The 12785-nt window shown below is 57.1% G+C and overlaps 1 long non-coding RNA gene across 3 annotated transcripts; it reads right to left on the bottom strand.

Annotated features, from left to right (window-relative positions):
* Positions 1–7940: 7940 nt before the first annotated feature.
* On the bottom strand, positions 7941–12242 carry LOC101700585 (uncharacterized). 3 transcript variants are annotated; one of them, XR_015438757.1, is made up of 3 exons: positions 11368–11501; positions 11195–11223; positions 7941–10904 (listed from the first exon to the last, which is right to left on the bottom strand). It is a non-coding gene; the product is annotated as an uncharacterized LOC101700585 (long non-coding RNA). The 3 variants fall into 3 exon arrangements; XR_015438761.1 differs by lacking the exon at positions 11195–11223 and having other exon boundaries at positions 11368–12242; XR_015438752.1 differs by lacking the exon at positions 11368–11501 and having other exon boundaries at positions 11195–11361.
* Positions 12243–12785: the final 543 nt, after the last annotated feature.

Genomic DNA, 12785 nt, shown 5'->3' with positions numbered 1-12785 from the left:
GCCCGAGGCCGGGGTGCGGCGCGCACGTGCGCGGGGCGGCGTGGGTCCGATCCCGGCGGCCTCGCTGCCCGCTCGCCGGCGCCGCGGCGCTGGGCTCCTCCTCCCGCGCCCGGACGCTCCCCCGGGCCCGGCCGCCGTGGGCGCGCTGTGAGCGGCAGCCATCGCCCTCGCGCCGCGGCCGCGCCTGAGCTGGGGCCGCGTCCTCCCTCCGCTCCGCACCCGCCGCGCTTCCTTTCCCGAGGGGCTGCCGGAAGTTGCCGCTGTCCCCACCCTTAGATGCTAGGCCGTGGCGCAGGCACCCTCAAGGCGCAGCTTGGCGGCTGCCCACCGCGCCCCCCCCGGGGTCCTCCTCCGCGCCCCGGTGCCAGGGGTCCCGACCGGGCCGTACCTCGTGGTCCAGACCCCCGGTTCCTCTCCCTCTCGGGTCGATAGGGGTGCGCGCCCCGGTGGGCTCCCCGCTAGCTTCCGGGTGCGGGCCGCGGTGGTTCCGAGCTTCTCCTCTGGCGAGCAGCCCCGGCGAAGAGGGTGGACGCGGGCAGGCGGGCGGGCGCGCGGGGCTCCGCCTGGCCCCGGGGACGCCGTCTTCCCGACGTGCCAGCGAAGCCTACAGATTTGAAAATCAATTCAGCGTCGGGCGTAATCGTGCCCTACCACAGTGACGCTCCAATCCGGGATGGACCCTGGTCCCAGGTCTGGTAGGGACTCGTGGGGAGGCCCCCAGTGCGGGGCTATACCCGACCACCACATGCCTTGGCTTTCTTTCATTGACAAAAGAGAGAAAAAATCCGTAACAAAAGGCAGAGCCGTGTCGCTTAGGTGCTTTCATCCCCTTGGAGAAAGGACAGATGTGCCCATTGTCCCGGCCCTTGGCAGTTACGGCCGGGTCAGCGCCGAGCCTCAGCCCAGAGCGAGCGCGTTCACAATGGGGACAGGAGCCCATCGGCCCAGTCCCGGGAGGAAGTGTGTGTGGCCTCGCTGCTGGGCCAGCGCAGATGCGGACTGGGTTGTTAGAACCGGGCCGGGGCCCAGCAGCCTATGTTTCCGCTTCGGATGTTCCTAGACCCTGAGAGGCAGGGGCTGAGTTGGCAGCGGTGGCGGTGCCTAGACCACAGGACAAATGTTTGGGAGGAGCCCCTTGGCCGGGTCCCCACCAGGTAGGGCGGGAGCAGCCCATCGCTCTGTCCGGGTCCTGTCACTGCCAGGCAGCACCATGAGCCAGGTGGATCAAGGTCGGGGTATTCTGGGCTGGCTAATCTGGCTGGCTGGGACCCACACTCTGGTCCTGTCTCAGTCACGTGTCTGGAGGCCCTGAAAGGGGGTCCCTCCCAAGGGACATTTAGGAGCTCGGAGTCTTGCTCCTCCGGAGGAAAAGGCTTTGGGGAACATACACGGCCAAAATGAACTCAGGAAACAAAACGACTGTATTTCAACTTATCTCTATATCCACCTCTTCATACACACAAATATGTAAGCATAAAACATGTTTGGTTTTTTTTGTACCGGGGATTGAACTCAGCATAACACATGTTTTTGATCTAATGGATCACAATATGCTGGTAAGAAATTGAATCATTTAAAAAAATTATTTCTGTTCTTTTTTTCGTATGGTACAGAGCCTCAGGCCTTCATGAGATGACAACAAACAATGGGTTAAAGTATCAGGCAGCCTTTGAGCTAAACTGCCCCCTCTTATTTTAATCCCATGGAAATGATTGATTTGCCCTTATGACAACTCTTCTCACAAGGCAGTGTGTTAAAGAAGTAAATGCCACCACGTGCACAAATTGTCCATGGTTTTCTCTTTGTGTAGCTAATTAGGGACTTGATCCCAGAAACCCTCTTTCCTCTGAGGCTCCTGGCTGAGCCCCTAGAGGCCACTAAAAGAGGTGAGGTGGCATCCAGTGAGCTCACCTCCCTCTCTGCACCCTCCTTTGTGAAAAGGGGACCCCTTGTCAAGTGCTGGTCCCCAAAGGAGAAGGGAAGAGAAAGATCTGGACAAGTGTGTTGAGCCTGCTCAATTCAGTGTTTGACCCTTTTTTCTGAAACATTTTTAAAAAATGCATGTGCAGGACTTGCTTCGGCTTGCAAATCTCATCTTTCTTGGCTTTTCACACCTTTTATTTAACAGCGGTTTCCCTGTCTTTGATGAGTTTTAGTGATTTTTCAGACTTGACCTCTCAAAAGTTTCCCAAGAGGGTGTAGGGAGGAGGATGCTCTTCTTGGGCCTAGTTCAGGTGAGTGGAGGCCCGGGGCACAAGAGGCATTGTCAGCTGCTGGAGGGCTGGAATGGCTTTCTGTCCTTTTGTCCTGTCCACCTGCCCAGCACAATGCCTGGCACCAGTTGGGTGCACTACAGAGGGTGAGAGAACTAACGTTCCTTGGAACTTAGGTCAATGTGTGCATGCTTGGGGGCTGCAGTTAGCTCCTCAGAGTTTGAGTAGCTTCAAGGAGTTGAAAGAAAGAAATAATGTTAACATCAGAAAATTACATACAAGCATATATGAAAAAAAGTGGAATAAGACTATTGACTGGATGCTTGTTGCTGGCAATGTTTTCAGTGTGGAAACAAGGCTTTCAGGATGTTTATTTTGTAAATGTTGAGAGAAGAGTCCTGGAGCAGGGGAGGGGGTATAGTTTGTCTTATGCTGGGTGGGCTAAAAGCTTGCCAGGCAATCCCACCCCGCTTAGAAAGGAAACAGAATAAGGCAGTTCCTCCTAATGTTGGCCACACCGGGCTTCTCTGGAACCTTTGGCTCAGAAGTAAAGTGTTGGGTCTCCTTTAAAGTGATAGGGATGTAGCACCTGGCCCAGCCCCAGTTTTGAATGTTTCTAGCCCCTCATTTGCTGGGCTGGCTCGAAGGGTGTGCCTCCCCACCGGGGTCCATTGAAGACTGGCTTCCTGGCTACAGCCTCAGGATAGGGCTGGGCCACACTGGGACCCTGGGGGTGGAACGTGGGTCCTGCTGGGGACTCCTGTCTTCCTCTCTGTCCTCCTACCTCCCAAAAATGTTAGGAATTGCTGCTGACTTAGAACATCAAGAAATCTAGAAGTCAGTGGCCTGGTGTTTTGCTATCAAAAACTGTTTTTAAAAAACCCCAACTGGTCACTGAGCAGGGGTGCAGCTCATTGGTAAGGTGCATGCCAGGTGCCAGGCCCCGAGTTCAAAGCCAGCACCATAAAGAAAAAAATTAGTGATGGTTTTTCATCTCTAGGGCCAAGGAAGGTTTGTAACCAATTATTCTAGCCCCATTCTTCAATCTTTAATCTTCTATTTAGCCATAGTTTTTACTGTTTGTTCACCCTCTCTTTTCCTTCTTAAGTTATGGTTTTTGCCCATGGAAACAGTATTTTTGACTTGGCATGTTTGTGCTTTCTTCTGTTCCATCTTTTAGTGAAAACTCAGGCCTCCAAATCCCAGAGAGAAGATTCTGTGCGAAGGATGGGCAGCTCTGCCAACAAGAGCAGCTCACTTCAGAGGCCCAGGACCTGCTGAGATCGATCGCCAAGGGGCTTCGGAGAGGCCTGGGCAATTGGCTGCACCCCGGGTGCTTTCTGGGCTGAGGAGGATGCTCTGCTCTCCCAGGCCCTGGGTGACCCACAGGCGGCTGCTCCTGGGTTGCCCACCTTGGTGAGGGCTGGTCAAGGCTCTGGTCCCAGAGTGCTGGAGGAAGAGGGGGTCCTGAGGAGTCTTTGCATGGAGGGGGGCGTTCCTTAGGGTCCCGCACTGAACTGGGGGTCCCATTGGCAGCCACCAGCTGTCAGTGGTGTTTCTTCTGTGGTCATGCCTGTGTATCATGGAAATGTGTCACGAAGGAGCCAGCCCGGGCTGTGGGAGGCGGGGAAGTGTCATGCTTCCCTTTCAGGGCCTGGCATTTGGGGCTGCGGCTCCTGATTAGCCCTGGGCCGGGCTGGAAAGGACTGGCTTCCTGCTGTTCAATAAGGGGAATTTGGAGGGGTGCAGGGGCAGTGTCACCCTTGAGGTCTCCAGGCACAGCTCCTACTCCGGAGGTCTGTGGAAGGCTGGAGCCTGGCTCCCGGGCCGGCCCGGATGCTGTGTGCTGAGCGCACTGTGAGGGGTGAGGCTGACGGCCGAGAGCAGCTGCACCCGGGAAGGAAACTCTTTAAACAAATCATTTTGGTGTCTAATCAATTAGTGTTTGCGCAGTCAAGTACCATAGATTTAACAGAATAATCGTTATTGTCCTTGTCTTTATTTGACCCACAGACACCTAGAAGATTTAAAAATAAAACCCCGGTGTTCCAGGCTCCTCGCCCGCCCCTGGCCTGCGCCTCTCTCCCGCGCCACTTGCCGGGCCTGGCTGGCTGCCTGCTCCTCCTCCCCCTCTGGAACAGTGCAGTTCCACTCTCTCTTTCGGGGTAGGCGCCTTGCGCTGTCCCCTTTGGCCTCAGCACCATCCAGGCGTGGGATTATGGAGTCGGCGGGCGTCCTCGTCTCTCTGGCCCCTGCTCTCTTGCTCCTTCCTGAAGCAGTCCAGGACCTAGGGGTCCTAGGGGTGCGCCTCTGGTTTCCATGGAGCTCAGAAGACCTGCTCTTGCAGGGAGCTGGGGGAGGGGGGCCTTCTGTGACTGTCACCTCCCAGCTCAGCTCTCTGGGCCTGGCTGGCTAATCGGGTGAGGAGCACCAGGGGTCTGGGCACGAGGGTCTCCAGAGCTCCCACTTAGCCAAGCCTGTGTCCCCCACACTGTGGCCCGTGTATGGGCCTGCAGGAGTCCCAGAGGGGTGGAGGGATGATCACCAGGCTGGAGGCCAGAGGAGGGGCTGTGGGGCTGTGGACAACTTTGGGGGAAGCAGGTGGCCAAGGGGACCCGTATCTTCTGGATCCCTCAACATTTAGGGGAGTATTGCGGCAGTAGGTGGAGGCTGATGGGGCAGTGGGGCTGTGTACTATGAGGCCCTTCTAAAAGGGGGAGCGGGGAGTGAGCTGGAAGTGACCACTCCTTCATCCACCTGGGGCCCAGGGCTTGAGTTGGCTTTGGGGGCCTGAGCAGAACTCCCCACTGCTCCTGGACCTGTCCTGCACTTCCCATCTCCATCATCAGCCTGAGAAACTTAGCCCTTAACAATAGATGATTATAATGTACTTGGCTAATGCCTGTATTTTCCTGTTTAACATACATTAATCCAAGTAACAAAAAAATCAATATTGCTAACAACATTGCAAACAAATCCTAGTCTCTCTCACAGAAAACCCTTCTCGGATTTTCAGTCACTCCTACCCCCTTGAAGTTTGTTATTCCCCTTTGGTCCACTGGTAGCTCCTGGAATTTGATCCTTCCTTTGACAGGCCTTCTCTAAAATCCCAGATTTTTATTTTCTTTTGCTATGAGTGGGGGCACATTCTGGGACCCTTGAAGTCCTAGCCTCCTCTCTCCGGGGGGCATTTGAGCACTGGAAGTCTTCAAACTCCGTGTCCCTTTCAGCATAAGAATGCCCAAAGTCGCTGGCCAGTGGCCACAGTTTGTGTTGTTCCCCTGCCTGACAGAGCCCTGGAGGTGCCAATCCGAGGAGCTCTGGGCCTGAGACCCTACACCCAACTCTTCCTGCCCTTCGGCCCATGCTAATGTCAGGGGGGCAGGGGTTCATGATTCTTAGTATTATTGTTTAAAATTGGTGTTTCCACCTGGAGGGAATAAACCAGAAGAGCTGGCTAATGAAGGAACTTAAGTTTGCAAAGCACTGAATAATTTAGTATTGTATTTCAAGGAAAAAAATAGCTTTCTTAAATCATCCCCACAATATAAATTGCAGACTTACAGTATAGTCCTGGCAAGTCTAAATTTTTAAAGGAGCAATATTCAAAGAGACATAGATGTCTGTATTAATTATTTATTCGCCGGTGCCTTCCTCCGTTTCTAACTTATTATTAATTAGGCGCCTCTAGTCTTGCGCACAGCGCTCCACTGAGCCGATTGCAGCTTTAAATATGAATTAAAAGCAAATCCAAGCTACTGTAATGCGAAAATTATTCCGTGTCTTGCATGGCAGAGATGAATAGCTGCGTGGATCAATACCGTGAAACTCGGCTCCCAACGACAGGGTTATTGATAGCTTATATTAATGATGTTAATGATGGAAAAAGGAAAACAACGGTCCACCCGACTTAGAAACTTTTTAGCCGCTGAAACCCCGCAATAAAAACGGGAAGGGGGCAGGAATCGGGCTTAAGTGTAATAAGAAAATTATTTATGAAACCGGATAAATGACTTCAGAGCCCTGATGCATTTGAACCAAAGGCTCCTGGCTCCGGGCAGCCTGGGCTCCGGCTGGGGAGACCGCGAAAGCCCCAGGGCGAGGAGCGGCGCAGGGACCCTGGGCCTCCGGTGCGCGCCTCCGGTCCCTGGGGTCCCCCGGGCGCCGCGCGGGAGCGCCGGGAGGCTGCTCTCGGCCCGGGGAGCCGGGTTAGTGCGGCCCAGGGCCACGGCTTTGGCCCGATTTCCTCACTGGTTGTCCTGGCGCAGGCCGGGAGGAGGGTCCAGCGCCCAGGCCGCGGGGGGCGGGAAGAGTTGGGTGTGAGGTTCAACCCTGCCGCCTTGGCCAGAGCCCGCGGAGCCCCCCAATGCACACCATGGCCGGCACCTGACCCGGAGAGGCCGCTCCCAGGCCGGGCTGAGCCCCCGGTGCCTCAGTGGCCCTGGCTTCGTGGAGCCCTGGCGGCGCCCGGCTCAGAGCAGCGATCCTCGAGGTCCTGGTGGTGTGCGCCCCGCCCCCCGCCCCAATATCGACCACTGTCCCTTTCCCCCTAGCCGAGGGCCACAGAGGGAGGAGGGCGCAGGGTGAGGAAGCGAAAGGTTAAATCCTGACCCCGAGGACGGCAGGAAAGGTCAGAGCTCCAGGGTCAGTGCGGCCGCGGTCCCCTCCCCCTCCGCGGGGTGCAGCGCCATCGGGTCCCCTCCCCCAGGCTGGTGCGCGCGCGCGCGCGAGTGTGTGTGTGTGTGTGTGTGTGTGTGAGCGTGTGTGTGTCCGCGCCCTGGACCACCCTGTGGGCTTGGAACAAGAGCTTAGAGGCCTTGGAGCCCAAAGGGAGCAGCGGCGGCAGCCAGAGGTGTGGCACTCACACAAGCAGCTGCCACCTGAAGCACCTGTCCGGCTCCTCAGCGGGTCTCTTAAAGTCCCCTCCCCCTCCCCTCCCCCTCCCCCTCCCTCCCCCTCGTCCTTCACAACTGTCGCTTCCATTTCTCCTCAGTCTCTTGTTTCTCCTCCATACTGCCTCTCGTTCCTTCTTCCCTTCCCTCTCCGCTTCTCCTTTCTTCTTTCCCTCCTTCCCCTTCTTTTCCTCTACCCTTTCCTTACCTTTGCTCCCAGATCTCTGTCCTCCCGCCTGCCCTTCTCTAGGTCGAGCCTGGCACAGGCCCCAGCACCTCAGGACTCACAGGGCGGTGCCAGCTCCATTTGGCACCAACATAAACTAATGGTGCTCTTGAAAACAGGGAGACAGGTGAGCGTCAGGGTGTGGAGGACACCCCCACGCTTGGGGGACTGAGGCCCTCAGGTGCAGCTCCCCCGTATTGGAGCCCACTCAGGCCTGAGCTGGCCTCCATATTCCTGGAGGGAGGGCAAAGTGCCTCTTGCTAAGATTTTTTTGGGTTATTTTTTATTCTATTAAAAATATTTAAGCAAAGTGAGTCTCAGGATCTATAGCCCTAAAAACACTGGCTGAGCCTTAGCTGTATCTTGGGCACCAGGGATGGCTAAGTGGAAACCATGATCCAGACAACTAGAGGACACCTAGACACCGGGACAGCTAAGAGCTGCAGCTCAGCTCAGCTGCCTGGCTTCAAAGTCCACAGCCGTGGCCTGTTTCAGAGGAGCTGGCTGCACAGGCTGCCTCACCCCCACCGCTCTGAGGCCAGCGGCTCTTTTTCGCAAAAGGAAACACAACAGACACTGCAAAAAATCACTTGATTCTGGAAAAAAAAATCAATATCGAAATTGGATTTATTGTCTGCTTACGTGATTAAAAATGACAAAGTGTTGGCTTTTATTTTCATAAAAAGACAGAGGGCTGAACAAAATAATTTACTATCGAGTTCTGCTGGTTCCATTGGCCTGGCAGGAGAGGCAGGAGGCTGACGGGGTGCTGGGGAGCCGAGAGCTCTGCCAGAGGACCTGCTCCAAGGTGCAGCGAGGAGGAGGAGAATTTCCTCCTCTCCTATGGGCTGAAGCGCCAAGCCAGCTGCATAGCTCTCAGTTCTGCCTCCTTCCAAAGAAATGCTGGGGAGCAGCCCGCCCCTAACTTTTAAACTCCAGTGCAGGTCCCAGTCTTTTTCCCTTAAATAACACTGAGGATATTGCCGCTTTCTTGCTTTCTGGACAAGTGGCAGCGAGTGTTGCTGGCTTGCTCAGCCTGCCTCCTGGATCCACAGCTGCCCGGGAGCCCACGACACAGGTTCTGGGTGCCCTTGTGTGTGTGTCATCTGGCCGAGTGTCCTACGAGGCCCCCAGGCTGTCAGTCTGGGCTGAGACCAGGAGAAAGTGTTCTCTCTGCGGCAGGATGCTCCAAGCATGGCGGGCGGTGCTTGCATTCCAGGAACACCATCGCTTTGGGTGCAGGCAGACAACACACACCAGCGTTATCTATGTTAGAAACAAAAAGGAAAAGCCGAGGCAAATACAGCCCTACAATGCGACCCCGTCCATACTCCCCACCGTCCAGAAGCTGAAGGACCTCCAAGCGAACCCATCTGGGAACAAGGCTCTGCCTAACTGCCCAGCGAGGCCAGTAGTGGGGGAAACAGCACCTGGGACGATCACCCCAAGCCAGTCTGCTGGAGCCCCTGAAGGGATTCGGATTTTGGGAGCTGATGCTGTTGGGGCCGCACTTGCCCAGTGCTCTTTGGAAACCGGCCCTTGGCCTTTCTCTCCATCTGCACCCAACCTCAAGGTGCTGTATCCTCCTCGGAGGCGCCAGGGACAAGGTTCTGCTAAGGGTGTCCATGTCTCTGGGTCCAGGGCTTCAGGGGCCGCAGATGGGACCCAATGTTCTGGAAGAAGGCTGCAGAAGGGCTCGGCTTCGGCTCCCTTTGCCTGGGGGGGGGCTCACACACCCTGGCTGGGTGGGTCAGGTCTTCTGTCCCCCATGATGCCCACCCGCTGGAATAGAGGCCACCTGGTGCAAGGCAGAGGTCGGCCTAGGTTTGGCGGCACTGGCTCCTCCCAGTGCAAGAGGGCTGAATCTGCTGCCAGCAGCTTCCCGGGAACAAACCCTTCAGGTCCTCTCTGTAGCCAGGACAGCTCCAGCCCGACAGCAGCTGGCCTGGGGTCAGAGGTCAGCCTTCTCTGGATACTGAGTGGCCACTGCATGAGGGACAGTGGACCTCATGGCACCCACTCCCTGCTCTGCCCCGCTGCGACAGCATGGGTCTGGAAGGGGTGGAGTGGGATAGGGCAGTGAAATTTAGGAAATCATAGCCAGACAGTAAAGCCTCTCATTTAGACTTTTTTTTTGAGGCGGGGAGGTGTGAATGATTTCTCCAAGTGTCTGTGTTGGGGCAGTGGTGACCAAAGGATCGAGGAGCAATCTGTTTGCATCATTTCATTGCCTACCATGGCCAGAGCTGAAAAGAAGTTGCTAGAAAGGTTCTGAGAGGCAAATGAGTGGGCAGTTTCATTCCAAAGAGGCTGACCTTTTGCTGGCCCGCAGAACAAAAAGCAGATTTCTACACGAGTCCAGTGGGCCCCCGTAAGGAACGCACCTCTGCACTTCCTGGAGCAGAGGACTCTGTGTGCCGTCACAGCCTTGTGGAAGGTTCCCAGCCTCAGCTCTAGCTGACAACAGAGCAGCCAGTAGTTAGAATTCGCTCTCCAACGAAAGCCGTGGTCAATAGAATTCTTGGTATCAAATGAGCAATAATTTGCTGTGGCTACAAGTTGGATAATGAAAGATGTTAGTGGGATCAATAAGAAATGAAAACACTTTTACTTACATCTTGAGTTACTGTTTTAAGAGAGCAAGAGAGGCAACAAACCCAAAGCTAAGTTCAGAGCCTTCCTCTCCAGAACACAGCCAGAGGAAAGGTCGCGTGTGGCCGCCCCTCTGGAGCAGCAGGCCTCTCTACCTTGTCCTGCTCACTGGAGAGACTTCTGCCGAGGTTAACTCCCTAGAAACCACTCTTGATTTCAGTAGAGTGCTACCCCCCACAGGTGGATATAAATTATAAATTGTTTTCCGCCAGGACCAAAGGCCACCTAATCGGCTGTACTTTGCTGAAAGACTATGCAAATGTCCCCAAGCTGAATTGTCACTTGAAAGGCCTCAAATATCCACTTGACCACGCCATCGCCATCCACGCACCAGGGCTTCTGCTTTGGTTGTACATAGAGTGTCAGGGAAGCAATTTCTTTGGATTTATTTCGTATTGTCATTACAATCTGGAAAATTCAGAGCCTAATCTCTTTCTTTTTTTCAGGTAAATTACTCTCCTGTCTTCTGTCACTGTCGTTTCATCTGTCCAGCATATTTCCAGTCGGTGTTGGATTTAATTTTCCTCCCCAGTCTGCTTTCCAACTATCGAATTCCGAATTTTCTTACTTATCTGGTGGTTAAGATATGAAACGATCAGAGAAATAACGTATTTTTAAAAATACCAAGATTTTTCAAATGAGAAAAACACCTCGAGTGATCTGCATAAAACAGGAGAAACGAAAAGGCTCAGGGCCAGACAGGTTCGGAACCAGTATCAGCCACGAACACTCAGGGAAGTACGCCTGGACGCCTCTTTGAGGGTAGGAGAGTGCGTTCTCTCTTCACTAGAGAAACAAAGCAAACCCGAAATTCTGCCACCGCCGCCGGAACGCCCCGTTCAGAGGGACGGCGGGACGCGCAGGGTTGGCCTTCAGTTGCGCAAGGTCAGGCCGGGAGGGCTCGGCTTTCCTGGGGTCGGGCTGGATGTGGAGAGGCGCCAGGTTCAGACGCCGTGTCCCGGACGGGAAGGGCTGCCGAGCTCGTCTGGGGCAATCCCGGGCTGCTCGGTGGGCCGGAGGCGCGGGCGCGCGCCAGGCCCAGCGGGACGCCCCACGCGCACCGCGCGGCCCGGAGCTCACGGACCGGTCGGGGCTCGCGGGGCGGGGCGGAAGCGGGGAGTAGCGCGGGGGAGGAACCCTCAGCCCCGCGAGCCCGGAACCCTCAGCCCCGCGAGCCCCTCCCCGCCGCCCAAGCCCGGGAGGCCCCTTACCCCGAGGGCGCGTCGCGTCCAGGATGCGCCTCCAGGAGGGAGGGAAGCGGGGTCAGTGTGCTCCGTTTCGCGCAGGAGCCGGGAGCGGGAGCGCGGTTCGCAGCCCGGGTCCTCGCCCTGCGGTGCCCACCCCTGCCCGCGGGGAGCGGGCCGCGGCGCCGCGCAGGTGGTACCTGTCCTCCGCGCGGTCCGCGGCGGGGCCCTGGGCGCCCTCGGCTCCTTTCGCGGTGCCGGCGGAGATCGTCTCCCGCCGCGTTCCGCGCTCGCCCGCGCACACGTCTGCGGCCGTGAGCAGCCCGGTCCCCCGGGCACCGAGGGAGGAAGGCAGAGCCCGGGAGCGCCCGGCCTCGCCTGCGCGGTCTCGGCGTGGAGTCGGGCGCGGCGGGGCGCGGGCCCGCTATGCAAATCGGCGCGATCGAAGGTTCGATCCGTGCGCGGAAGTCGATGTCAGGCCCTGTGCATTAGAAGGCCGCGCCTGCGGGGGAGGCGGATTTTTTTTTTTTTTGCTTCCATGTATATTTTCCTGCACTAATTAAAAAAGAAGGAAGGAAAAAAACCAGTGAAGATGGGGCCTAGTCGGCTGGGCCTGGAGCCCACGCGCGCTGGCCGGAGGGGTGGCCGGGTACCAGCGGCGGCGTGCACGGTGCCGAAACCCAGCCTCTGGGCTTCGCAGGCCGGCCGCGGGGGCTGGGCAGCGAGGCCGCGGGCCCTGATGCCGGCTGCGGATCAATACCGCGCTGCAATCCCAGCAATTGTAGGCCCGAAGCTTTGATTTTAAAGAAATAGGAGCCGGCGCGGAGGCAGTGCGGCTGGGCCTCTGGGCGCCCACCTCTGGGCCGCAGGCCCCGCGCAGCAGCGGCCGCAGGCCGGGCGTGCCAAGCGCACCGGGCCCCGGGGCTGGCATCCGGGCCTAGGGCCGGGGAGGCTGGACTCCGGCCCAGAAAAGGAGCGATGGGGGTCCCTGCGCCTCCTTCTAGGGCAGGCGGGGCCACCTCCAGGCTGCCTGGAGCTCTGGACCCCGAGGCAGCTAGGGGACCAGGACTCCGCTCCCCCGGGAGCGCGCAGCCCCGACCCCGTGCCCCGACCCCACTCCAGTGGGGACCGCCTGGCCGAGCCTGGCCATGCCGCCCGCCGCCCGCAGCTTCTGGCTCTCCTGAAAATGACCATCTGTCATTCAATTAAGGTTTCAGGGCAGCTGATGGGGAGCCGGGGTCAGCGACCCCAGGACAAAACGGCCTGCTGCCTCGGGTGGGAGAAGTTCAAATGTTAAATGCGCAACATTGTGCCCCGTCCAGTCTCGTCCCTCACTGGGCCTCGGGTCCAGCCTCGGAGAGCAGCGGGGTGAAGGGCAGCGGTCATTAGCACTTAGATTTCAGCTCCGGACCCGGCTCCTTCTGTTGGGCTATTTTAACCAGAGAACCTTTAACCCTGCACACCGGCCCTCTCCAGGGAAGGACAGATTGTCTAAGGGAGGCAGAGGGGGATCAGAGGAGTGGGCAGAAAGAGGTTGCCGGTCCATTCTCCCTGGCCAAGCTACCGGCACGCCTGCAGGAGAGAAGAGAGTTCATTGTCGCCAAAGCAAGCTGAAAGG

This window comes from Heterocephalus glaber, unplaced genomic scaffold (genome assembly GCF_053883595.1).
Source record: "Heterocephalus glaber isolate CG9 unplaced genomic scaffold, H.glaber_assembly_v1.0 deba00000122, whole genome shotgun sequence".
NCBI classification, from domain to species: Eukaryota; Metazoa; Chordata; class Mammalia; order Rodentia; family Bathyergidae; genus Heterocephalus; species Heterocephalus glaber.
The sequence above is the reverse complement of the archived record's forward strand: the minus strand, read 5'-3'. Positions and strand labels throughout refer to the sequence as shown.